The sequence below is a fragment of the Lithobates pipiens genome, unplaced genomic scaffold, assembly GCF_037356315.1.
Source record: "Lithobates pipiens isolate NorthernLeopardFrog02 unplaced genomic scaffold, aLitPip1_a1.2 Scaffold_22, whole genome shotgun sequence".
Taxonomy (NCBI): domain Eukaryota; kingdom Metazoa; phylum Chordata; class Amphibia; order Anura; family Ranidae; genus Lithobates; species Lithobates pipiens.
Window position 1 is genome coordinate 206926722 of NW_027507784.1, and position 24755 is coordinate 206951476.

The 24755-nt window shown below is 44.4% G+C and overlaps 1 protein-coding gene across 3 annotated transcripts in view; it reads left to right on the forward strand.

Moving 5' to 3' along the window:
• The first annotated feature begins 2528 nt into the window (after positions 1-2528).
• METTL22 (methyltransferase 22, Kin17 lysine) overlaps positions 2529-24755 on the forward strand; it is a 553862-nt gene continuing 531635 nt past the window's right edge. For all 3 annotated transcript variants that reach the window (XM_077448831.1, XM_077448832.1, XM_077448833.1), the window contains exon 1: positions 2529-2617. The gene's annotated coding sequence lies outside the window, so the exon portion shown is untranslated. The remainder of the gene's footprint in view (positions 2618-24755) is intronic.

Sequence of the window (24755 nt, forward strand, 5' to 3'; positions counted from 1 at the left end):
CTGAACTTCCACTTTAGGGTGGAGAACTGCTTTAAAAAAAAGGAAACAGTAAAATTAGCCCAATTTTTTTGCATAATGTGAAAGATAATGTTACGCCGAGTAAATAGATACCAAACATATCACACTTTATAATTGCACGCACTCGTGGATTGACGACAAAGTACGGTACCTAAAAATCTCAATAGGCGATGCTTTAAAAAAAAAATTACGGTTACAAGGTTAGCGTTATAGAGGAGGTCTAGTGCTAGAATTATTGCTCTCGCTCTGTCGATCGCGGCGATACCTCACGTGTGATTTGAACACTGTTTACATATGCGGGCGCGACTTCCGTATGCGTTTTATTTGCTTCGCGAGATCACGGGGATGGCGGGCGGTTTAAAAAAAAAAATTATTTATTTTAAAATGAATAGTTTAAAAAAAAAATAATAATTTGATCACTTTTATTGCTGTGACAAGGAATGTAAACATCCCTTGTGACAGTAATAGGTGATGACAGGTACTCTTTATGGAGGGATGGGGGGGGGGTCCAAAAGACCCCCCCATCCCTCCTCTAAACTTTAATGTATTCAGATTGGTGAAAACGGCGATTCTGAATACTGTATATTTTTTTTAAACCAGCGCCATTGGCAGCTGAGTAAATGGGAAGTGATGTCATGACGTCACTTCCGTGTTTACTATTAGGGCCGGTTCACACAGGGGGCGATGCGAGGCGACTTGCCTCGCCGCGACCTGAGCGGCGACTTGCAAATGACTTCTGTATAGAAGTCAATGCAAGTCGCCCCGAGGTCGCCCAAAAGTAGTACAGGAACCTTTTTTCTGAGTCGGAGCGACTCGAGTCGCTCCTCTCAGAACGGTTCCATTGTACAGAACGGGGGTGACTTGTCAGATCGCGGCGAGGCAAGTCGTGTCGCCTCGCATCGCCCCCAGTGTGAACCGGCCCTTAGGATACTGGAACGAAGTTGATTACGGCTTTATTCCAGTTCCTCCCCAGCAGCCCGAGGCATCGGAGCTTGAATCGGTGCTCCCGATTGAGCGGCAGCACCGGTAACAGAGGCGGGACGTCCCCTCCCACTCCTCCGGCATAACAGCCGAGCGGCTTTCAGCCACTTCGATTGTTATGGCTGGATAGTCAATCGCCCACTGTAAAAAAAATGTACCGGGTTGATGCCTGCAGGTGCGGGCATCATCCCAGTATAACCCCCGGAAGCCGAGTACGCAGATCTGCGTACGCTCGGCGGGAAGGGGATAAGTGCCCTGTATTGAAGAGGTTAAAACTACACAGGCAGAGAATGGGGGTATTCATGATGCTTTACCTCGCATCTCTGGCAAAAAACTCCTGTTGCGTTCAGTGGGTGGTAACACCATCAAACGTGGCCCACTCCAGTGAATGTAAACACATCACAAATGCATGCGGTTGCCAAGCATATATAAGTCCATACAGCTGGTGAGGAGACATCATTCATATCAGCTCTTTTAAAGCGGGATTCCACCCTAAAGTGGAACCTCCGCTGATCGGATCCCTCCCCCCCTCCGGTGTCACAATTGGCACCTTTCAGGGGGGAGGGGGGTGGAGATACCTGTCAAAGACAGGCATTTACACCAATTTCCGGGCATAGACTCCCGTGGGAGTCTACGCCATTTCCTGCCCTGCCGCGCTGTCTGCTGGGACACACACGGGTCCCAGTGACAGCACGGAGATTTCCTATTGCGCTGCGCGACTCGCGCATGCGCAGTAGGGAACCGGGAAGTGAAGCCGATTCGCTTCACTTCCTGATTCCCTCACCTAGAATGGTGGCGGCAGCAGCCGAGAGCCGAGCGATCGATTGGCCTCGGCATCGCTGGAACCCGGGACAGGTGAGTGTCCATTTATTAAAAGTCAGCAGCTGTAGTATTTATAGCTGCTGGCTTTTAATATATATTTTTTTTTTGGTGGAATCCCTCTTTAATAATCGGACACTTACCTGTCCCACTGTCCAGCGATGCGGGGAGCGAAGCCCTACTCGTCTCCCCTCCTCTCTGCGGAGCCGGCAGTCACTGTGGGTGCCCAGTTGTGGCTTCATAGCCAGGCACGCGCTGTGACTCGCCGGGCAATCATCTGAGACCTGTGACATGTCCCAGATGATTGCAGAGAGGGAGAGGTGATCTTCCTTCCACTGCCCCAGAAGTAGGAGCTGGAACCCTATAAAAAGTTTTTCTCCCCCACCAAAAAAAAAATAAAAAAAATGACATGCCAAATCTGGCATGTCGGGGTCACCTTCCCTTAAAGCGGGAGTTCCATTTTTGGGTGGAACTCCACTTTAAGAGGTTCATCCTACCTGAGAAAGTTGGGAAGCATTTAGCAATCTCATAATGTATAAAACATGGCTCTGACTGAATGTTGACAGTTTGTGACAAACCATGGTCCATACAGTGACTAGAGAATGGGCTCTAACATGTCACTGTGTAATGCTGGCCTGGAGCACACACGACAATCGAATCCGAACCGACCAAAAATAAAATCTACCCATATAAGGTTCTAGACCAGTGTGGGTCGCCGTGTGCGGGTGACGTCATCGGAGTGCGACTCTCAGGCTGCGCGTGAAGCTGGGCGCTACCATTGTTTATAGCAATACGTCCGGTGAGTGCTGCTGGCTTACTATCGGCATTGTGATGTGCAATTGGATAAATGTGCCAACAAATCAAACACAATAAACTGGGGCTGTACGTGAGGCGACTGCTAGAGCAATTAACCCCTTGTGGAGCGTTGTCTAAAATGAAAACTGTTTATTGTATATAAGGAAGCTTCCTGCCAGGAATAACATCGTTTCCTTGTAAGAATCGTGTACTGAGGCAGATTGACGTCGTGTGGGTTGTCACCCTGAAATGGCAGTTGTTTGTCATGCTGATCCTATGGCTTCAATACTTAGTCGAGGTTCCCACATATGTGGGTGAGGGAGCTCATGTAAGTCACAATTGGCCCTGTCCCCAAATGCACTGCTCTTTAGCAGACGTGCGATGTGCCATCAATTCTTGATGGCACCCCACCCATCTGAAAGTGCAGCCTATTTTCCACCCTGCGTTGAGTGGGGTCCTATGCCCTTGCAAACGCACCCGCACATATCCAAATATGTAAATCCAACCTTAATACTCATAAGTATGCAAAGCCGGAGTTTCGACTAACTTTACTGAAAGGCCAGTGATGCAGAAAATATCAGAGCCACAAATAGCCAGGCGACTTGCATTTTCATAATACATACTTGTGCTAGTAAAGCTGTATTCACTCGTTCCCTACCGGCAGTCATGGGTGGTAAAAATAGGCGGTTAATCTGTGGTTTTACCACCTTTCTGCCCTCATCCCAAGCTGTAATGGCAAAAGGACCAGATTGGTCACTTGCTGTGACCTTGATTGTTTGCTTTCACGGCTGATGCAAACATTTTACCTCATGTGGCATTTGGCAGACAGAACCACCAATTGAATGAAGCCATGCCGCAGCTGTGTGTAATGCATGTGGTGGCGCAGGCTTTTCAGTGTTAAAACAGGAGGCGAAGAGGTGACCTATTGCATTCCTGCTGCCTGTCAACCGCCTTTTGAAGAGCAATCCACTGCATATTGCTTTTCAGATGGCCGACAAGGGCTGTGGCACGCGTGTTTGAGCTCTTAACCACTTGGCCATCCTAAGGTTTTACCTCCCTTCCTGGTCAGGCCATTTTTTTTCCTGTTCAGCACTGCGCTACTTTAACAGCAATTGCTCGCTCATGCAACACTGTACGCTAATGACATTTTATATCATTGTTTTCACCCAAATATAGCTTTCTTTTGGTGGTATTTGATCGCCACTGGGTTTTTTTTTTTTTTGATTTCATTGTCTAAATGAAAAAAAGACTGAAAATTTAGAAAAAATAAAAAAAAAAAACTTATTTTCGACTGCTATAAAATGTATAAAAAAAATTGAATTTCTTCATAAATTTAGGCCAAACTGTATTATGCTACATGTCTTTGGTAAAAAAAAACATCCCAATAAGAAGTTATAGTGTCTGCAAACTATTATATATACACATATTCTTGAATTTATGCAGCAATGGCGGTGATCAGCGACATAGTGGGACTGTGATCGTATGGCGGGCATTCTGGCGATAACCAACCTTTGCTGGGAGGTACACTGACATAGTTAGTAAGGTTTAATAAAGACACTAGTCCATTCAGTTCAACCTGAGTGAGTGTCTACCATTGTCCCTATCCCTGTATATTGCACACTCACATTGTTCCCTACCCAAGGTCCCCATTCATATACTAGGGCCAATTTTGGACAGAAGCCAGTTAACCTACCTGCATGTCTTTAGATTGTGGGTGGAAACTGGAGTACCCGGAGGAAACCCACGCAGGCACAGGGAGAACATGCAAACTCCAGGCAGGTAGTCTCGTGGTTTGGCTTCGAACCAGCGACCCTTTTTACTGCTAGGTGAGAGTGCTACCCACTACACCACTGTGCCGCCCAAGTGCCGACATCAAGTGACACTAATACAATCATCATAATACAATGGGGTTGCACAGTGGTGTAGTGGGTAGCACTCTCGCTTAGCAGCAAAAAGGGTCACTGGATCGAATCCCAACCACAAACACCACCTGCCTGGAGTTTGCATGTTCTCCCTGTGCCCGTGTGGGCCTCCTCCAGGCACCCCGGCTCCCCCCCCCCACACCCCAAAGACCCGCAGGTAGGCCAATTGGCCTATGTCCAAAATTGGCCCTAGTGTATGAATGGGGACCTTGGATTGTGGACTCCTTGAGGGTAGGGAATGATGTGAGTGTGCAATGTACAGGGATAGGGACAGTCATAGACACTCACTCAGGCTGAACTTTATTCAACCTTACTGTAATACCTTACACTATCACTGTACCAATGGCACTTGCTGAGAAGGTGTTAACAAGTGCAATATGTGCGGCTTTTACTAACAGATCTATCTTTTTTTTTCCTCCTGAAATGACCGGAGTCCTGTGTATTTGTAAACACAGGAATCTGTGCTGTGATTGGACATTGCTGATCAGCAGGTCTCAGGTAAAAATCATTGGCTGACACCTGCTGACAAAATTGCTCTGTGTCCAACCAACCGGAAGCAAGCCAGCGATGTTTATTTACATTGCTGGGTCTGCAAGTGGTTAAAGATCATCTCTAAGGAAAGTAGCACTGTAAGGATTAAGTACTTATTTTATGTCTAGGGCATGGGAAAAGCAGTTTTACATACTCAGTCCTCCTCCCCCACAGGTTCCTTCCTTCCAGGCTTGAAGGCTGGTCTGGTCTCTGCAGCCTCATCTCCCCTACACTTGGGCAGTCACAGGTTCTCGGATGTCCTCAAGTTCAGTGAAGAGCTCCTAGTTTTTCACTGGATGTGAGGACTACGAGGAGCAGTCCACTGCTGGTGTGTAAGGGATGGCCGGCTGCTGTGACAGCAGAATATCTAATACGTTAGACTGCTTTTCCTGTCCCATAGACCTAAACAAGCATTGAACTAGGGATGCACCGAATGGGTTTTTTGGTGCCGAAACCGATACCGAAAATGAAAAATACACTAGGCCGAAAACCGAAACCGATACCGAAACAGCACTGAAACCGAAAATGGCTTTTTTTATATATTAAAAAAAAAAAAATTATATAAAATTGCCTTATAGTATTATTCATTATAGTATTCATATTCAACTGAATCATTAATTTTATGAATAAAAGAATAGTCCAGTAATGGAAAATAACAGTACTTTAATAAAGCAACCCAAATAAATTGGACAGTGGACACAGAAGATAAAATAATAAAATCAAATAAAATACAAAATTAAATGATAAATTACTACCGCATATCCTGCAGTGTAGACTGCAGTCAGTGCACATTGAACCATAACAACAAAATAAATAAAAAAAATGAAATAAAATAATATAAAAATAAAATGACTAAGACTAAGTCTAAGAAGACTTAGACTTTATTAATTTTCAACTTAAACCAGAAGAACTAGTAGTAATTCAGTTATCTCTCCCTAAGGTGTCAGCGGCTGCATGTGCGATAAAAGTGTATGTATGTAGCTGCGGGTTACATACATAGTCATACAGTAGACCGCACTGTTTTCCGGCCCCCGGGTATGAGCGGAGACATCCTGGAACACAGTCTACAGTCTGGTCTACAGCAGCAGTGCTCGGGCAATCACAGCAAGCAATGTAGACTAGTCTGTTTCTGGAAGTCTCTGCCCATATCTGGAACACAGTGTGGTATAGTGTATAGTACTGGAATATGTAGACAGCCACAGATACAGGACATACAGTTTTGCACATGCAGCGGGCTGAAAGCTTAGGGAGAGAGAGATATAGTTTGGCCCAACAGCAACAAACTATCTATGATGTGTGTGTACAGTACTAAAACTGGAGATCTCTTAAATTGAAGAAGTGCAAAAAACTGTAGAACTACTACAATGAACAAACAACTAATGGCAGTATGGCACAACTAGACAACTGGAACATACCGGTAGTCAGTCATACTATGTTGTATGTTCCAATTGTCCAATAGCACAGTCCAATTCCAATTCATTTACTATGTTCAACAACATGGTAAAGGAATTGGTCTATGCTACGGATTTATAAATCCATTTCAGTATAAGTGGCAGATTTCGCTTTAAGAACAAAAGTTGCTCCGCTTTCTCACAGGAGAGACGGTTTCTCTTCTCGTCAAGAATATGAGATGCTAGACTGAATAGTCTCTCACTCTGTACTGGTGCTTGGGGCAGATAAATATCTGCGTGCAATCTGTGCAAGCAAAGGAAAACGTTGTTTGTTGATGCGCCAGTACACAAGGGGATTGTCACTTCTGGCGATAGGCTGTTCAGCTAAATAAATGTCCAGCTGTTGGGTAGCTGCACTTGTTGTTGCACTGCTATGGACCGGGGTGCATTCATGTAAAATTTCTTCAAACATATCAGATATGGAAGGAGCGTGTTCCTCTTCACTTGTATACTTGTATGCAACCGTTTCTTCTCACTTTCCTCTGTGCTACACCTCAAAACTCCTTCACTGGATGCTTCCACCACCTCCATTTGTGCCTGTATAATTTCCCGTGCACGCTGCTTTTTCTCAACATTAAAATAATGCTCTTTAAATCGAGGATCTAGAACTGTTGCAATGCAGTACAGAGGGTTGGACTCGGTGTCTTGAAACCGGTTGGTAACAGCCTCCAGTAGAGTGGTTTTAGCCGTTTTTACGCCATGGTCTGTTTCTATCTCTTTTCCTAGCAGACGCTTCAGTGCGGCAATCGAGGGAATAACTTCAGAAATGGAAGCATTAGTTGAGCTTATTTCTTTTGTTAACTGTTCAAATGGAGATAGAAGAGACAAACTATTTTCAACTAACATCCACTGATGTGCACTCAGTGTTGCCGGCAGCTCGTAATCTGCAATGTATGCAGCTAAAACACGCTTTTGTTCAAAAAGACTTAGCAGCATATAGTAGGTGCTGTTCCAACGAGTGGCTACATCTTGCTGCAGTCGTTTCGGTGGCATTCCAAACTGTATCTGCAAAGCTTGTAATCTGGAATAAGCAAGCGGAGAATGCTTAAAGTGACCCACAATTTTTTTCTTCCTTTTGATACAATATCAGATATGGTGCGCTGACTCAGCAATCCTTCATTCACAGCCAATTGCAGTGTGTGTGCCATACATGGTATGCTTTTAAGTTCACTGTCCTCCATTGCCTTTGCCATGTTCCGCGCATTATCTCATACAATCAAATGCACTTTAGACTTCTCAATATGCCAAGTGTCAAGCATGGATTTTAAAGTGTCAGCTATTGCTGCTGCAGTATGTGATCCAACAAACTCACGTGCGTTAAGTAGGATGTTTTGCAATTGAAATTTGTCATCTATCCACTGCGCTGTCAGGCTAAGCATGCTCGTTGGACTGACGTCTGAACTCCAAATGTCGATAGTAAAACTGATTGCTATGATGTCAGTAGTCATGAGCTCTTGAACGTGTTTTCTAACACTGCAAAACAATTCAGGTAGACAGGTATCTGCAAAGTAGCGTCTGCTTGGTAGTGAGTAACGTGGCTCAATATGTTACATAAGCCTATGGAATTCAATGTCCTCCACAACAGAGAATGGCTGGTCGTCTAATGCAATAAATTCCATAGTTTTATCTGTTATGGCACGAGCTTTGGGACTGTCACTTGCAAATTTTTTTAACCTTTTCAAAGACCGTGGCCACAGATGGTGTTGAGCCTGAGTCACTTTTTGGAAGTGGCACTGTTTTCTTGTAATCTGAATGCTGAACTGGATGTCGTGTTTTCAGAGGGTGTATCAAACCTGTTGTTGAAAAATGCCTTGGCACTGTACCCCCTCTTGAAATTTCTGCTGAGCAAAGACTACAGATTGCAAATTTGGGGTCTTTATCAGAAACTTTAAAATATTTCCACACGGCAGACATGGTCCACCTTTGCTGGTAGCGCAGAATAATAGCATAGAATGATCTATAGTGGGAGTGAAATCTGAGGGGGGAAAGAAAAAAAAAAGGACGAAATTAATTTTAAAGCTAAACCCCAGGAGGCAGCTTTAAAAAATAACAAACTATCACTTTTATTTTTTAAACGCTGCAGCTCTTGCCATGCAAGGTAGTTAATAATATGTCTGCACTGCAGTACATCTCCTGACTTGTACCAAAGAGATAATAATATAATTGCACTGATTAAATTTCATTGCAAATGGAATGGATTGCTTGCATGCAAATTGCAATTGCATGCTATATTTAATTTTTTTTTGCGCTATTCTGCAGTATAATATACTATAACTTCATGTGCTTGTTGTACAATAAAATATATAATATATATATATATATAGTTGTTAAATATAATATATTATATTGCGTACTGTCATGTTTAAAAAAAATCATGTGCTTGCTGTCATGTCAGTGTGCTATACTATACCAAAATGACAAATTCAATGACAACAAGGGCATACATTTTATAGTATACTAGACTAGCACTACAGAATAAATAGCATGCCATTCCATTTCAAATCAGTTTTATATAACTTTTTTTTTTGCTACGTCACAATGTACTGTAAGACATATTTAATTAATACCATACTGCATGGCACAAAAGGCACAAAGGCGTAAGTAATACATGTTTGACTGCTATGGCAGTTTCAGTAGTATAGTAAAATAAATTTGTTGGATTGTTTGGCAGTTTAAGGCAAAAAGGCAATGCATTGCTCACCGGCGAATAGTAGTAATGGTAGCCATCCAGGAGGGACAGTGCCCACTGTTGTACTTCAGTATGTGCAGCCCTCTATGAAGCCGCCTCGGGTCCCAGCAGCGTCTCTCGGGTCCCAGCAGCGTCTCTCGGGTCCCAGCAGCGTCTCTCGGGTCCCAGCAGCGTCTCTCGGGTCCCAGCAGCGTCTCTCGGGTCCCAGCAGCGTCTCACAAGCACGAGGAGCGTCCGCAGGGAAGGTGCCAGCGTCTCAGCAGGGAACGTGCTTACGAGTGCGGCGTCTTATCCGCGAGGAACGTGCAAGCAGCCCACAGAACGAGTGATGTCATCCGAAGTTTCTCCCACCGCTACTGCGCATGCGCGATTTTCGGCGCCATTATCGGCAAGAATTCTCTTTCGGCAAAATGCAGAAAAGGCCATTTTTGGCCGATATGTGTCGGCGGCCGAAATTTCGGTGCATCCCTACATTGAACCCTTACAGTGTTGGGCCAGGATTTTGTTTTCCCTGGTTTTGGGCTTTAAAGAACAAGCGCGTGATTAGACATACAAAGAAATCGGTTCCCCCAACCCTCTTTGCGTAAAAATGACTTGCCTTCCAATGCAGAAATACTGTATTATGTTCACACAAGTCAGCAATCTGGTTACTATAGAAATGTGAGCACTGAGGCCTGAGACGTCCTCTTCAGCTTGCGCATGCACCATGTAGCCCATATACTGTAATGGTCTGTCCTGTCTACTCCTGTTGATGGGAATTAATTACAGCTTCTGGGGCTACAGGGTGCATGGCAGGCAGTTTACACCAGTGTCTACATTGGAAGGTGAGCATTTTCTATGATTAGAGAGTGCCTTGGAGGCACTTGTCTAATCGCTCACTTATCCTTTCATTTATGGAATTCTACATTTCAAAGGCTTTCAATCCAAGAGCTGGCTTTTTAAAATCTAGGGAATCAGTTACAGATAGTGCAAGGATAAAATTATTATTTTCGCTCTCCCTTTTTTATGTGAATCGATCAGCCACTTGCATGGATTCTAATGCATTCAATGAGGACAATTCCAATATATTACACATATCATGTCCTCCAAGATTTTGCTTGCATGGATATGAGGACCACACACGAGCAGTTGAATTTTATAAAGCAGATTATTAAAAAAATAAAAATAAATTTGACCTAACAATAATATCTATACTATGTAAAATAATTCTAACCCTTTTAATTTTCTTGTAGCTTAAAGCTAGCCTAACTCTGATCTGCTATGATCTCTGTTTATAAAGCATATAAGATTTGGCCATACTGCTGTTCAACAATGTCTTTAACCACTTGCCGACCCCCTCACGCCGATACATGTCTGCAGCATACTAACGTACCTGTACGTGGCCCTTTAAGAGGCGGCCAGCGGGCCTTGCAGAGAGGAAGAACGGGGAGATGCTAAAGTAAACAAGCATCTCCCCGTTCTGCCTAGGGACAATGTCACTGGTCTTTGCTCCCTGTGATTGAGAGCAGAGATCAGTGACGTGTCACACGTAGCCACGCCCCCACAGTTAGACCCCTACACTTAACCGCTACACTGCCCCCTAGTGGTTAACCCCTTCACTGCCAGTGTCATTTACACAGGAATCGGTGCATTTGTATAGCACTGATTGCTGTAGAAATGACAATGGTCCCAAAAATGTCCGATGTGTCTGCCATAATGTCGCAGTCATGAGAAAAAAAAAAAAAAAAAAACCGATGCTCGATGCCATTACTTGTAAAAAAAAAAAATGTATAAAATGAATAAAAATGCCATAAAACTATCCCCTATATTGTAAACCCTATAACTTTTGCGCAAACAAAGGACGTCAATTTTGCTTGGAAGCCACGTCGCATGACCATGCAATTTTCAGTTAAAGCGATGCAGTGCCGAATCGATAAAAGTGTTCTGGTCAGTAAGGGGGTAAATTCTTCCAGGGATGAAGTGGTTAAAAAAAAAAATGCCCTGTTAACATGTATGAGTTAAAAAGGTAAAAACAAAGCAGGAGGAAATTCAGTGCGTTTGGTCTCTCTGATCATAGAGTTCTTTACAGTGTTAAACGCTGAGTTAACCTTTTCAAAAATATAGCCTTTTTAGTCAGGGGGTGTTTTGCCAAAAACTCCAACTTGCCAAAATCTACAACCACGTCATTTCAGGTGACTCTCCAGGAACAAAGATTGGCGATTTTGACGAGTTGGCCATTTTCACAGAACACTGGCAGCATATACACTATAGCAGTGATGGCGAACCCTGGCACCCCAGATGTTTTGGAACTACATTTCCCATGATGCTCATGCACTCTGCAGTGTAGTTGAGCATCATGGGAAATGTAGTTCCAAAACATCTGGGGTGCCAAGGTTCACCATCACTGCACTATAGTATTCAATATAATGAGGGGACATTTTTAGTCCGCCCGCTAATAACCAACAAGATGGCTGCCTCCAAGTCGGTGACAACTTTTTTCCTCCTTACCCGGTGTTCTGTCAAACTCTGAGTACCGTAGTGTATACGCTGCCGGTTTTCCTAAAACAGCCAACTTGTTGAAATCTCCAATTATTTCTGCTGGAGAGCCACTGGTAATGATGTAGTTGGAAATGTTGGGGAGTTGGAGTTTTCGGCAGAAAGTATTAAAAAACTTAGCAGACTTGTAAAAAAAAAAAGTTAATTCATTTTATTGTCATACCAGTAGGCCTTTTGAACCCCCCACCCCCGAAGGCCTGGCTTAAAAACTCCCAGTCAGAAATCCCCAAGTCCTATCCTGTAATGTGCTGAGTGAGTGTCCAGCAGTTTTCACATAATAGCAACTAGAGGTGCATCGAAATTTCGGCCTCTGAAACATATCGGCCTAAAACTGTGTTTTTGAGACGTGGCTGAAGGAAAAGGTGCAGATAATGGCACCGAAAAGGGGATGGGGTCCGCCCGGGTGCCACACATTGCAGGGGTGTCATCCATCCTCCTCAGAGCTGAATTTTCCGGGTGGCCGCAGTAACAACGTCCCGCCTCCTGTGATGGATAGCACGCTGATCCAATGCCGGGACATTGAATCAGTGTGATGTATCACAGGAGACGGGACGTTATTACTGTGGCAGCCTGGCCTGGGAAATTCAAATCCAACTCCTTGACACAGTGGGAGATCGCCGCGCTAATCCTGGCACTGGTGAGGCTGTATCTGACGGGCCTTGGTGAGGCCGCTTTGATCTCCTGTATCATGTCTGCAGTCTCTGACCATCTCCTGTATCATGTCTGCTAGAGGTGCACTGAATGCAAATTTTGCTAATACTATTAGCAGTGTGTTTAAATAAAAGATTGATACAAGAGATGGTTAGAGACTGTAGACTGCATTTTTCTTGAGCATTTCTTGCATTAAGGTGCCAATAATCAATAATGGCCAACAATAAATTAATTTAAGTTGATGATATGAATTAAAAAGAGAATATATATATATATATTTTTTTTTTTTTTAAACCTGTCATTTTCGGTTTCAGTTTTCGGCTAAGTGCATCCTGCATTTTTGGTTTCGGCACCAAAATTTCCATTGCACCCCTACTAGCAACAATGCACAACATGGGGGTTGCTAACTAGGAGTTTTTCAATCAGACTTACAGGGCTCAAATGACCAACAGATATGATAGTTAAATGAATGAACATTTTACAAAGCTGCAGTTTTTTTTTTTTTTTTTTTTTTTTAACTACTTGCTGCCTGCGCTATAGCCAAAAAGGCTGCAGCTTGGGCCTTAATTGCCGGGAGGGTGTCCATGGATGTCCTCCCAAGCAAACGCAGTCTGAGTGACCCTATGAGACTTGGCTGATCACAGATACCATGTGATCAGCTGTCAGCCAATGATGGCTGATCACGTGATGTAAACAGAAGCTTGATAATCCGTATTTTCTCTAGTCGTCTGTCCAGGACAGCACTAGAGAGATAGGCTCCACCTCCAGAGGCAGGAAACACAATCCAGATCTTTTAAGGGCGGTCTCCGTCCCTTCCCCTTCAGTCTTTGTGTTTCCTCCACCGGAGGAGGAGGCTGGATCAGGAGCTCTCCTTCCCCTGACGGTGGGATAGCCCATAAGAGACGGTGAAGGAGTTCGGATTACCTGTTGGTAAACGGACGTTTTGAAGTCCTCCGGTCGGGTTGACTGCAGCTTCGAACCGGCGTTCTCCTTCTGAAGCCCGGGGAGGGCGTTCGTTTCCCCCCCTGACAATGGGTTCAAATTGGGCGCGAAGTCAGGTGGGGGACGGGCACAGGCTTCGAGTTCCGGCCTGTGCATCACAGGAGGAGGATAGAGGATTTCCGGCAATCCACTACCGGTTCCGGGTCGCGCGGCGAGCGTGGACGTTCGGGACCTTGGCGGCTATTTTAAAAAGCCGCAGCCACGAGGCGTTCGCGCTGCATCCAGGCGGTTAGGCGTGTGCTTCAAGCGTTCGTGCTGCATCGCTTTATCGCCATTACGAAGGGAAGCCTCCAGGCGTGTTCCGATCAAAATGGATGCAGTGGAGAGTGGCAGTGGAGCCGAACCAGCTCAGGTAGGCAAACACAGAGGTGTCTTGTACCTACAGGGTTGGGAGTGAGGGGGGGAGTGATGGACTAATCAATGCAAAGGCATTCTGAAATGGTCCAGGTGTGTTTTTCCTCCCTCCCTCTCTCAAACAGGATCCGGACTAAAGAGTCTTGTGAATCCTGTTAGCGGTTGGTGGGGTGCACATAGGTGTTTGGTGAAGGCATCCTATTTTTTACTAAGGTTTCGCTGATGTTAGCTTGTCTGGTTTTTCCCTTCCTTCTCTCCTTCTCTTGTCTTGGGCTCTGCCCAAAGAACCAGAGAGGTCAGGGGGGAAGAAGAGATGTCCTTCATGTATGAATAAATTAAAAGAAGGATGGTCTAAGCCCCTCTGCAAACCATGCATAGACAAATTGGTCTATAAGGAAGCTACGGGAGCCTGTTAGGATTTGATTTCTGGAGTACAGAAAGAAATGCAATCCATCAAGACAATGCTAGCGAACCTTGAGACCCCAAAACCAGCCGCAGTCCCCCCTGCTTCCACCCCAGAGGAAGGTGACGAATCAGGGGAAGAGGAATTTGATTCACTGGATGGCCTAAGTGAGACGGCATCATCCAGAGATATTCCTGTGCAAGGGACAAGCTTCCCCAGATACAGGCTCTCACTCAAGGAGGTAGATGCCTTACTGGGGGTGATTTATGAGACGCTCGAAATTAAAGAAGAGCCAGTCTCCCTGTCCTTGCATGACCAGATGTATCAGACCCTAAAAGCAGATCATAGCACACTGGTAGATTCGATAAAGAGAGTGGGAGGAGCCAGAGAAAAAGCTCTTTTTTTCCTAAAAGTATGAAGCGGAGATTCCCCTTCAGCGAGGACCCCACTTGCGTCTGGAACAAAGTGCCAAGGTAGACGCAGCTTTTTCCCAGTGTGTAAAATCAACCTCGCCTTTGAGAACATGGGTGATCTTAAGGAACCCATGGATAAAAGGATGGAGGTGCTGCTGAAGAGGTCATGGGAAGTAACCATGACTAATTCAAAACCTGCAATGGCCACGACAATAGTGGCTCGCAACTTGGAGGTCTGGCTGGAACAAATTGCAAAGCCATTTGGAAGGGGGGGCCTCCAGAAAGGAAATACTGGATTCCCTTCCTATGCTGCATAAAGCAGCAGGTTATATGGTAGATGCCTCTGCAGAGTGTGTTAAATTATCAGCCAGGACCGCTGCCCTCGTAAACGCATCTCGCAGGGCACTTTGGTTGAAGTCTTGGTCAGGAGACTCGGCCTCAAAAGTGAGGTTATGTGGCATCCCCTCTGAGGGAGACCTCTTGTTCGGACAGGATCTTGAAAAGTCCTGGACCGTACTGCAGAGAAGGCCTTTCCTGTTAAACCCAAAAAGCTACAGGTAAATGCTTTTTTCATCCCCAAAGGCAGGGACAGTCACAGGGACAGACCTCTAAGGAGTCAACAACTAAGAAACAGTGGATGGGAGGAAAACAGAAAGGCAATCTTTTTTCCTCTTCTAAAAAAACCACTAAATCCCAGTGACCTGTTCCCTGTGGGGGAAAGACTGGGGCAGTTCCTCCCACAGTGGGAAAAGACTACCCCAAATACTTTTATTCTGAGGATCATCAAGGAGGGTTACAAAATACAGTCAAGCACACTTCACTTACAAGGATGTGTCTGACCAAGCCTCCCAAGGATCCCCAGAAAGCGACAGCTTTGCTGTCGCAAATTGGCGATTTAATAGACCAGAGGGTTCTAGTGCCAGTTCCGTCACAAGAAATAAACCACGGTTTCTACTCGCATGTGTTTGTGGTGAAGAAACCGTTAGGCAAATTCCGGTGAATTTTGAATCTAAAGTTGCTGAACAAGTGGGTAACTTATAAGAAATTCCGGATGGTAACAATCTTTACAGTGAGGTCAGTACTCCCTCCAAATTGTTTCATGGCCTCTCTCGATCTGAGGGATGCATATTTACACATCCCCATTCGAGAAGACTCAAAAGTATTTGAGGATAGTGATTCTTGGGGGAAGACAGATCCGATACAGGGCTCTGCCATTCGGTCTATCTTCTTCCCCCAGGATATTTACTAAGGTCCTGGCAGAAGCATTGGTTCCCCTGAGGCTGAAAGGGGTCGCTGTCATACCATACTTGGACGACCTTTTATTTTTCGCCCCCTCAAAGCTCCAACTGCAGGGAGGTCTGAGGGTAGCCATTTCTTGCCTAAAAAGGCTGGGGTGGTTAATAAACGAAGAAAAGTCGCACTTGACACCAACTCGGGCCATACAGTATCCAGGTTTCCTGGTAGATTCTGTGTCACAGAAAGTCTTCCTCACAGGGGGAAAAGGTGAAAAAGATGGTAACCTTTTTGCAGTCCAATCGGACAATTTCCATCCGCTCAGCTATGGCAGGGTTGGGCCTATTAGTGGCAACAATCCCTGCGGTTCCTTGGGCAAGAGCTTATTTCAGGGGCCTTCACGCCAATATTCTGAGCAGCTGAGACGGGACACAAGAATCCCTGGACGGGATTATCCATCTATCCTCAAAGACCAGGAGGTCTCTTGGGTGGTGTAAGAGAGGAGAACCTAGTACGAGGTCTATGGTGGTCTCCTCCAGTGTCTGTCTGCATCACTATGGATGCCAGTGCTTTGTGCTAAGTAGCCCAAAGGATACTGGGGGAGGCGATCTGGGAAGCCTTAAGGGCGTTTGCCAGGGATCTGAAGGACCACCATGTACAGGTCCTCTCGGACAGTATAGTGGCGATTTCCTACCTAAACAGGGAGGAACGAGATGCCCTTCCTTGATCAAGCTAACAAGTACGATCATGCATTGGGCAGAAGAAAACCTAGAATCCGTTTCAGCGGTCCATCTAAAGGGGGTAGACAACCACCTGGCAGACTTTGAGTCGACACCGGGTGTACGAATCAGAATGGTCCCTGAAAAGGGAGAGTTTCCAGCTGATGTGCAATGCGCAAATGGGGTCTTCCGGAGGTGGACTTGTTCGCCAAGAAAGCTAACACCCAGGTCCCAGTATACGACTCCCTAGCGAGGGACGCAGGGGCAAAAGGGATAGACGCTTTGGCACAAAACTGGGCGTTTCGCACTCACTACGCCTCCCCCCCCCCCCCCCCATTCAAGCTAATTCCTCTAGTCCTGAGGAAATTTTTTCAGGAACGGGCCACATTAATACTGGTGGTTCCATATTGGCCGAAGAGACCGTGGTTCTCAATGATGCTGGGTCTGACAGACGAGCCTCCCATCCTACTGCCGGAGAGAAAGGATCTGCTGTCCCAGGGTCCAGCTCTGTTGCCAGAAATACAGACCCTAAAGTTATCGGCCTGGCGTCTGAAGAGAGCCTCTTGAAGTCTAAGGGGCTCTCGGATAGGGTGATTAGAACACTCCTTTCTAGTAGAAAGAGAGTAACCCAAGCAATTTATGTTAAGTATTGGAAGGTTTTTTGTTCATGGTTGGACACTAAAAAGGTGTCTATAAGTATCCCGACAGTCTTGGCGTTTTTACAAGACGGTGCGGATAAGGGACTGGCCATTGGTACCTTTAAAGGTACAAATTGTGGCCCTATCGGTTTTGTTGGATCAACCTCTGGAGGCAGACCCGCTGGTCAGCAGGTTCTTTAAGGGATTGACCAGGATTAAACCTGTTCCTTTCAAAAATTTACCCAAATGGGACCTGTCAATTGTGTTACAGGGATGGGTAAAAAAGTCTCGGGAAGAAGAACTTTCCTTGAAATGGATCACGCTCGAAACGGTGTTCCTAGTGGCTATTTCCACAGCCAGACGCATTAACGAGCTTCAGGCACTTTCGATGAAAGAGCCGTTTTTACAAATTTTTGAAGAGGGGCTGGTGTTGCGCACGGACCCTGGGTTTTTACCCAATGTAGTGACAAATTTCCATAGAACACAGGAAATTGTTTTACCTTCGTTCTGTGGGTCCCCCACTAATCCTAAGAAGGTAGAGTTTAACCAACTGGATGTGAGAGCCTGTGTCTTACAGTATCTGGAGATGTCGAAAAGCATTAGAAAATCAACTGCATTTATTTGTTTTACATGCGGGTTAAAAATGGGGGTCACAAGCTTCAAAGAATACAATTGCAAGGTGGATCAAACAAGCTATTGTAGAAGCCTACAAAAGGGATGAAAATGGCACTATCGACCTCTTGGACAGAGCGAGCTGGAGCGACACCAGAACAAATTTGTCGAGCAGCAACTTGGTCAAGCTACTCGACGTTTATGAAGCATTACAAATTGGACCTTATCTCAGCGCAAGACCAGGCGTTTGGGAGAAAGGTCCTTCAAGCGGTAGTCCCCCCCTAATCTGGTAAGTTCTCGTTGATCCTCTCTAGTGCTGTCCTGGACAGACGACTAGAGAAAACGAGAGTTAGACTTACCGGTAACTCTGTTTCTAGGAGTCGTCCAGGACAGCATGGATTCCCTCCCTATATGCTGTTATAATGCTGGACAAGTGTTTTTGTCGTTACAGAAGCCGTTTCCGGGGAAGTTCTCGTTTACAAGACTGAAGGGGAAGGGACGGAGACCGCCCTTAAAAGATCTGGATTGTGTTTCCTGCCTCTGGAGGTGGAGCCTATCTCTCTAGTGCTGTCCTGGACGACTCCTAGAAACAGAGTTACCGGTAAGTCTAACTCTCGTTTTTTTTTTTTTCCTCACACTATCAGTGTGAGGGCAAAAAAAGCCAAACACTGGCTTTTTTCAGAGGGACCTTAGTCCCTCACTCATAAAGCCATGTCTGTGCCCACCAATGTCACCTGCCAGTGCCCACTATGCCACCTACCCGGTGACGCCTACTAGTGCCCACAGTGTCCAATAATCAGGCAGCACTATCAGTGCCACCTCTCAGTGCTGCCTCATCGGTGCTTATTAATGCTGCCTTATCAATGCCCATCAGTGCAGCCTCATCAGTGCACATCATTGAATGAGGAAAAACTACCCCTTTTCAAAATTCTATAACAAACTATGGACCGTTTTTTTTTTTTTTCTCAAAATTTCAGTCGCTTTGTTTTATTTAGCAAAAAAAATAAAATAAAAAATCCAGCAGCAATTAAATGCCACCAAAAGAAAGCTCTATTTGTGTGAAAACAATGCAAAAAATTTTATTTGGGTAAACAATCATGACAGCGCAATTGTTATTCAAAGAGCGATAGCGTTGAAAGTACGGCTGAAACAACTAATCGATTATGAAAATAGTAATCTATTAATTTCATAATCGATTAAATGGGCAGTAACATAATGGGGTTAAAAAAAAAACTAAAATGAGCCCACTATAGTACAAAAATATAACCACCACTGTAAATATTACTTTCACTGTTCTACAGTAAAAAAATGAACCCCCTCCAGTAGTGATTATCTGCTTTTTTTTTGTACTATAAAGGACCAACCCCAGTCTTTTTAACCCCATTATGTTACTAAACGTCTTAGGCCTGGTTCACATCAATATGTTTATTGGTGCTTTTTGCAGAAACGCACTACAGTTCATTTACATGGTTTCCTATGGCACATGTTCACATCTGTGCTTTTTTTTTCAGCCGCTTCATATTTGGAAAGGGTCAGGGACTTTTAACGCAAAGCGGTGCTTTTTTGGTTCAATATACTTCAATGGAGAAGCTGCAGAAAAGAATGTAATGCTTTTTTGCACCAATTTGTGTTTTTTAATCTGCTCAAAAAAATAAATGCAAAAAAAACGCAAATTGCACAAAAATCAAAACGCAAAGCAAAAACTGCATAGGTATGTACCGAGCCTTATGCTGGCCTCACGGATCAATTTTCAGGTGAGAATATTCAGATGAAAAATCTTTGTACATTCGCTGAATGAAAGAATGTTGTTTGAAATTTTCACTTCATTTCTGAAAAAAAAAAAAAAAAAACAATTGCATACACTGTCTGAAAATTCCTTTTGACCAAGAAGTTTTCTGTTATTTCCAAATGTTCCTGTCACTGTGGTTGAAAATTAACGTCAATTTGACCCACTTTTTTTTTTTTTTTTTTTTTTTTTTTTTAAGGTTATTAACCGATTAATCAAAACAATAATCGGCCAACTAATCGATTATGAAAATAATCGTTATTTACAGCCCTAGTTGAAAGCTGAAAATTGGTCTGGGCAGGAAGGGGGTTTAAGTGCCCAGTAAGCAAGTGGTTAAAAACTAAGTTTACCTGTTGCACATTACACCCATGTTTAGAATGTAATATGGTGCAAATGCTTCCCCTCCAACTCTCTTCCCCCCACTGACAGCTCTTGGAGGTTCTTCTCCTCCACAGCAGCTCTCGCAATAAAAATTGGTGTAGCTGGGAACTAGTGAATAAACTATAAGTCCCATCTTCCGCTGCCGAACTTGTGGTTCTTAATAGGCTGTGAGTGTGGTAATAAGTACACTTGTAATCCATTGACTCTTCTAGCTCTCCAAATGACAGCCCATACACAGGTATGGGCAAAGAGCTGGAGGAAGTGTCTGTAGGAATTTGACACTGTACCTGTGATCCACTTTCCCTGCAAAACATTTATTTATTTATTTTTTATTTATTTTTTTCAAAGGTGAACCTAGCCTTTAACCACTTTGCACCCGCACTATAGCCAAAAGACGGCTACAGTGTGGACGCTATCTGCTGGGAGGCCGTCCCTGGATGTCCTTCCTTTAACTTCCCCTCTGCGTGCCGCTGAATGCGTGCATGGGGGAAGTTCTGTGCTGGCCATGTCCCCTGGACACAGCCAGTCACAGATCGCTGTAAACGGCCAATCACAGCGGCCGTTTACAGCACGATCGGTGTGCCCAATGAGAGATGATCTCATATGTAAAGGGAGAGATGAACCGCTGCAGAGATGCAGCGGGTAGTGTAAAAAAATCATAAATAAAACGAAAGTAAAGTGCCCATCTGTCCCCAGTGCCACATGTCATCAGTGCCACCTGTCAGTGTCACAAATGCCAGGTATTAGTGCCATGTGTCATCAGTGCCACATATAAGTGCATCTGTCATCAGTGCCACATGTCAGTACCATCTGTCATCAGTGCCACGTGTCATTGTCCTGATGCTCCAGGGCCAGTGTAATAGGTAGTCAACAAGTTAGATGTGTAATTTATGCTCCTAGAACACATGACGGTGCTCCCTGCATGTTGGGCCTCTCTCTATGTGGCCAGGCTGTGGAAAAGTCCCACACATGTGGTATCGTAATACTCAGGAGGAGTAGCAGAATTTTATTTTGGGGCATTATTTGTGGTATACACTTGCCACGTGAGAGAAATAACCTATAATGCCAATTTTGTGGAAAATATAAAATAAAAAATATGAATTTTGCAAAAAATTGTGGGAAAAAATATCAAAAAGCTCACCATTCCTCTTACTAAATACCTTGGAATGTCTACTTTCAAAAAAGGGGTCATTTGGGTATTTGTACTTTCCTGGCTTGTTCGGATCGCAAGAAATGAGATAGGCCACCAGTACATCAGATGTGATCCATTTTGTATGATTCGCACCACAGCTTGTAGACTCTCTAACTTTCACAAAGACCAAATAATATCCACTAATTTGGGTTATTTTTACCAAATATATGTAGCAGTATAAATTGTGGCCAAAATTTATGAAGAAAAATTAATAATTTGCAAAATTTTATCACAGAAACCAAGAAAATGCATTTTTTTTCAAAAATTTTCGGTCTTTTTTCATTTTTGGCGCAAAAAATAAAAAACCCAGAGGTGATCAAATACCACCAAAAGAAAGCTCTATTTCTGGGGGAAAAAGGGACATCATTTGGGCACAGTGTTGCATGACTAATTGTCATTCAAAGTGTGAGATCACCGAAAGCTGAAAATTGGTGGGGTGTTTAAGTGCCCAGTATGTAAGTGGTTAATACCTACTGGGGCTTTGCCTTTACAGCGTAGGCTATTTTCTGGAAAGGGTGCATTTAAGCAGAGGAACACTGCAAGCTCTACATCCCAGCCTAATCTTTATGAATATATAAAATGCATACCATAGTGTGGAGTAACATTGTGGTGTCCCAAAAGAGATCGGTATCTACTCTTCACTATAAATAGATGCTTTGGTCCCATGATTGCAGCACACCATCAACTCCAATCTTTTTTTATAGAGAAGGTGATCTGTGATGTGCATAGAGCATAAAATTACTTCAGAGAAAATTAAAGCCAGTGGTAGTTCTGGGATAAGAACTTATCTAATTTTCTCAAGCTTGATTGTGCAGAGCATAATACATATATACAATGTCATATTAAAGGACCACACTTTTTATTGATGTTCTGATTAACTGTATACTGTTATTACTTGTAATGTTTGTTTTCCATTTAGGACCTATTTTTTATTTAGCTTTTATAAGTTATACTTTTTCCCTATTTACATATAGAGGAAGCTGTCCAGCGAAAGTGATGGGGACAGGGGTTGGAAATGGGCTGTACCTCTGCCTGTGATGCTTGTGCAGCTGTAGCAAGTTTTATTTTATTTATTATTTTTTAATGATGATAATGCCTTATGTGCTGACTGGATGAAATGTGTATTGCAGAATTTCTCTATAGTTCTTGAAATGCAGCTTCACCCTCAGCTCAAAAATAGGTGGAACACCAGAGGACTATTACAGGGTCATACTGGGGAACTGATAGAGAGTGGCGTAGATTTCCTTTAGAGCCGGTTCACACAGGGGCAACTCAGGATCCGACTTCAGGTCGACATAAGTCGCGCTACCTGTAAAAAAAACAATGTATGTGAATGAGAGCCGTCTTAATGCACACTACTGAAGTTGCTTCGACTTCAGAAAAGGTTCCTATACTACTATCCGACTGGTACCCATTGATTTCAATGGAGGTTGCCTCCAAGTCGGATCTCCATCTATATTGAGGCAACAATGTCACCTCTCACGAAATAATCCGCTCTCGAGAGGGAACTCCGCGACAAATTTTAAATAAAAAAACCGCATGGGTTCCCCTCCGGGAGCATACCAGGCCCTTAGGTCTTGTATATGTAGGGGCTCCTGCGCTGTATATAGAAATGGAACGATAATTATTCTAACTAGCTGGATGCTGCGAACACTTTATGAGTTTCACTCTCATATAAAATAAAATAGGTAATAAAATTAGTGCTGCGCTCCCACAAATAAAGTGAAACAAGGAATGTCCCACAAAAATGTAACCTTATTGCAATGGTGTAACCAAAAAAAGGGGATTAATCCCAGAATAAGGTGCTCAAGTGCATGTATCTAAAATCGAATATATATAATATAAATATAAGTAAATCACTAGAAAAAAAACAATTGATATACAAACAACAAAATATCACTCGTGGTGTGATCTAGAGCCAGTGATCAAACAAATTAAAGTGCTGAAGTGCATATAGCAAACAGAATTAATCAAAAAAATCCAATAGTGGGTATTGCAGTGAAAATATCATAAACAATACAACAATAAAGTGAAGTGGTGCATTCACAGTGCAAAACTCTCTCCAATCCGGTGATGTCCGCGTGTTCACTAGGCACACCAGGCAATTACCTCACTGCTGTAAGGTATACAGCATATATGTAGCCCTTTAGGGAAAACACTGGAAATCAGGAAGAGGACTTCAAACTCCTATAGCGTCACCACCGTCCATGTAACTACTCCATAGATGAAGTCAGCACAGGTGCTCAAAGAATAGAGATAAAACCAGCCATAGTGTAGTACACTTGAAAGTTGGCGATTTTATTAAAAATTAAAACTACTCACAAAGCAGCAATGGTAAGTCACACAGTTAGACAGACTACGAGCGGACCACTCGGATGTAGGCGTCACTTCCGGTATCCTACGTGTTGCGTCACTTCAAAATATGCACTTCAGCACTTTAATTTGTTTGATCACTGGCTCTAGATCACACCACGAGTAATATTTTGTTGTTTGTATAACAAATGTTTTTTTTTAGTGATTTACTTATATTTATACTTATTCGATTTTAGATACATGCACTTGAGCACCTTATTCTGGGATTATTCCCCCCCCCCCCCCTTTTTTTTTGGTTACACCATTGCAACAAGGTTACATTTTTGTGGGACATTCCTTGTTTCCCCATTGTTTCTTTATTTGTGGGAGCGCAGCACTAATTTTATTACCTAGGCCCTTAGGTCTGGTATGGATTTTAAGGGGAAACCCCCCCACGCCAAAAAAAGGCGTGGGGGTCCCCCCAAAATCCATACCGGACCCTTATCCGAGCACGCAGCCTGGCCAGTCAGGAAAGGGGGTGGGGACAAGCAAGCGCCGCCCACCCTACCGAACCGTGCCAGACAGCATGCCCTCAACATGGGGGCTTGGTGCTTTGGGGAAGGGGGGGCGCCCTGTGGCCCCCCACCCCAAAGCACCTTGTCCCCATGTTGAGGATAAGGGCCTCTTTCCGACAACCCTGGCCGTTGGTTGTCGGGGTCTGCAGGTGGGGGGCTTATCGGAATCCGGGAGCCCTCTTTAATAAGGGGACCCCCATATCCCGGCCCCCCACCCTATGTGAATGAGTAAGGGGTACATCGTACCCCTACCCATTCACCTGGGGAAAAAAAGTGTAAATAAAAACACTACAATCAGTTCCAGGAGTCTTCTTCCGATGTTAGGGGTCTTCTTCCAACTTCTCCACTCTGTTCGGCCTATTCTCCCGCTCTCCGGCATCTTCTCCCGGGCTCCTCCGCTGTCTTTTTGCAGCTCTTTTACTGGCAGAGGAGCCCGGTCTCCTCCGTCCTCTTCTTCCGATGTTGACATGCTGCTCTCTTCCGCTGTAATGGCTTGTGCGACGCGCGCGGCGACTTATAGAGGTATGGGGCGTGGTCACCGGGTGATGTCACAAGGTGATCACGCCCCTTTATGGCATCAGTCACCAGCATGCCCCGGGACTTGATGTCATAAAGGGGCGGGGTCACCTTGTGACATCACCCGGTGAACACGCCCCATACCTTTATTAGTCGCTGCGCACGTCGCACAAGCCATTACAGCAGAAGAGAGCAGCATGTCAACATCGGAAGAAGAGAGAAGAGGACGGAGGAGACCGGGCTCCTC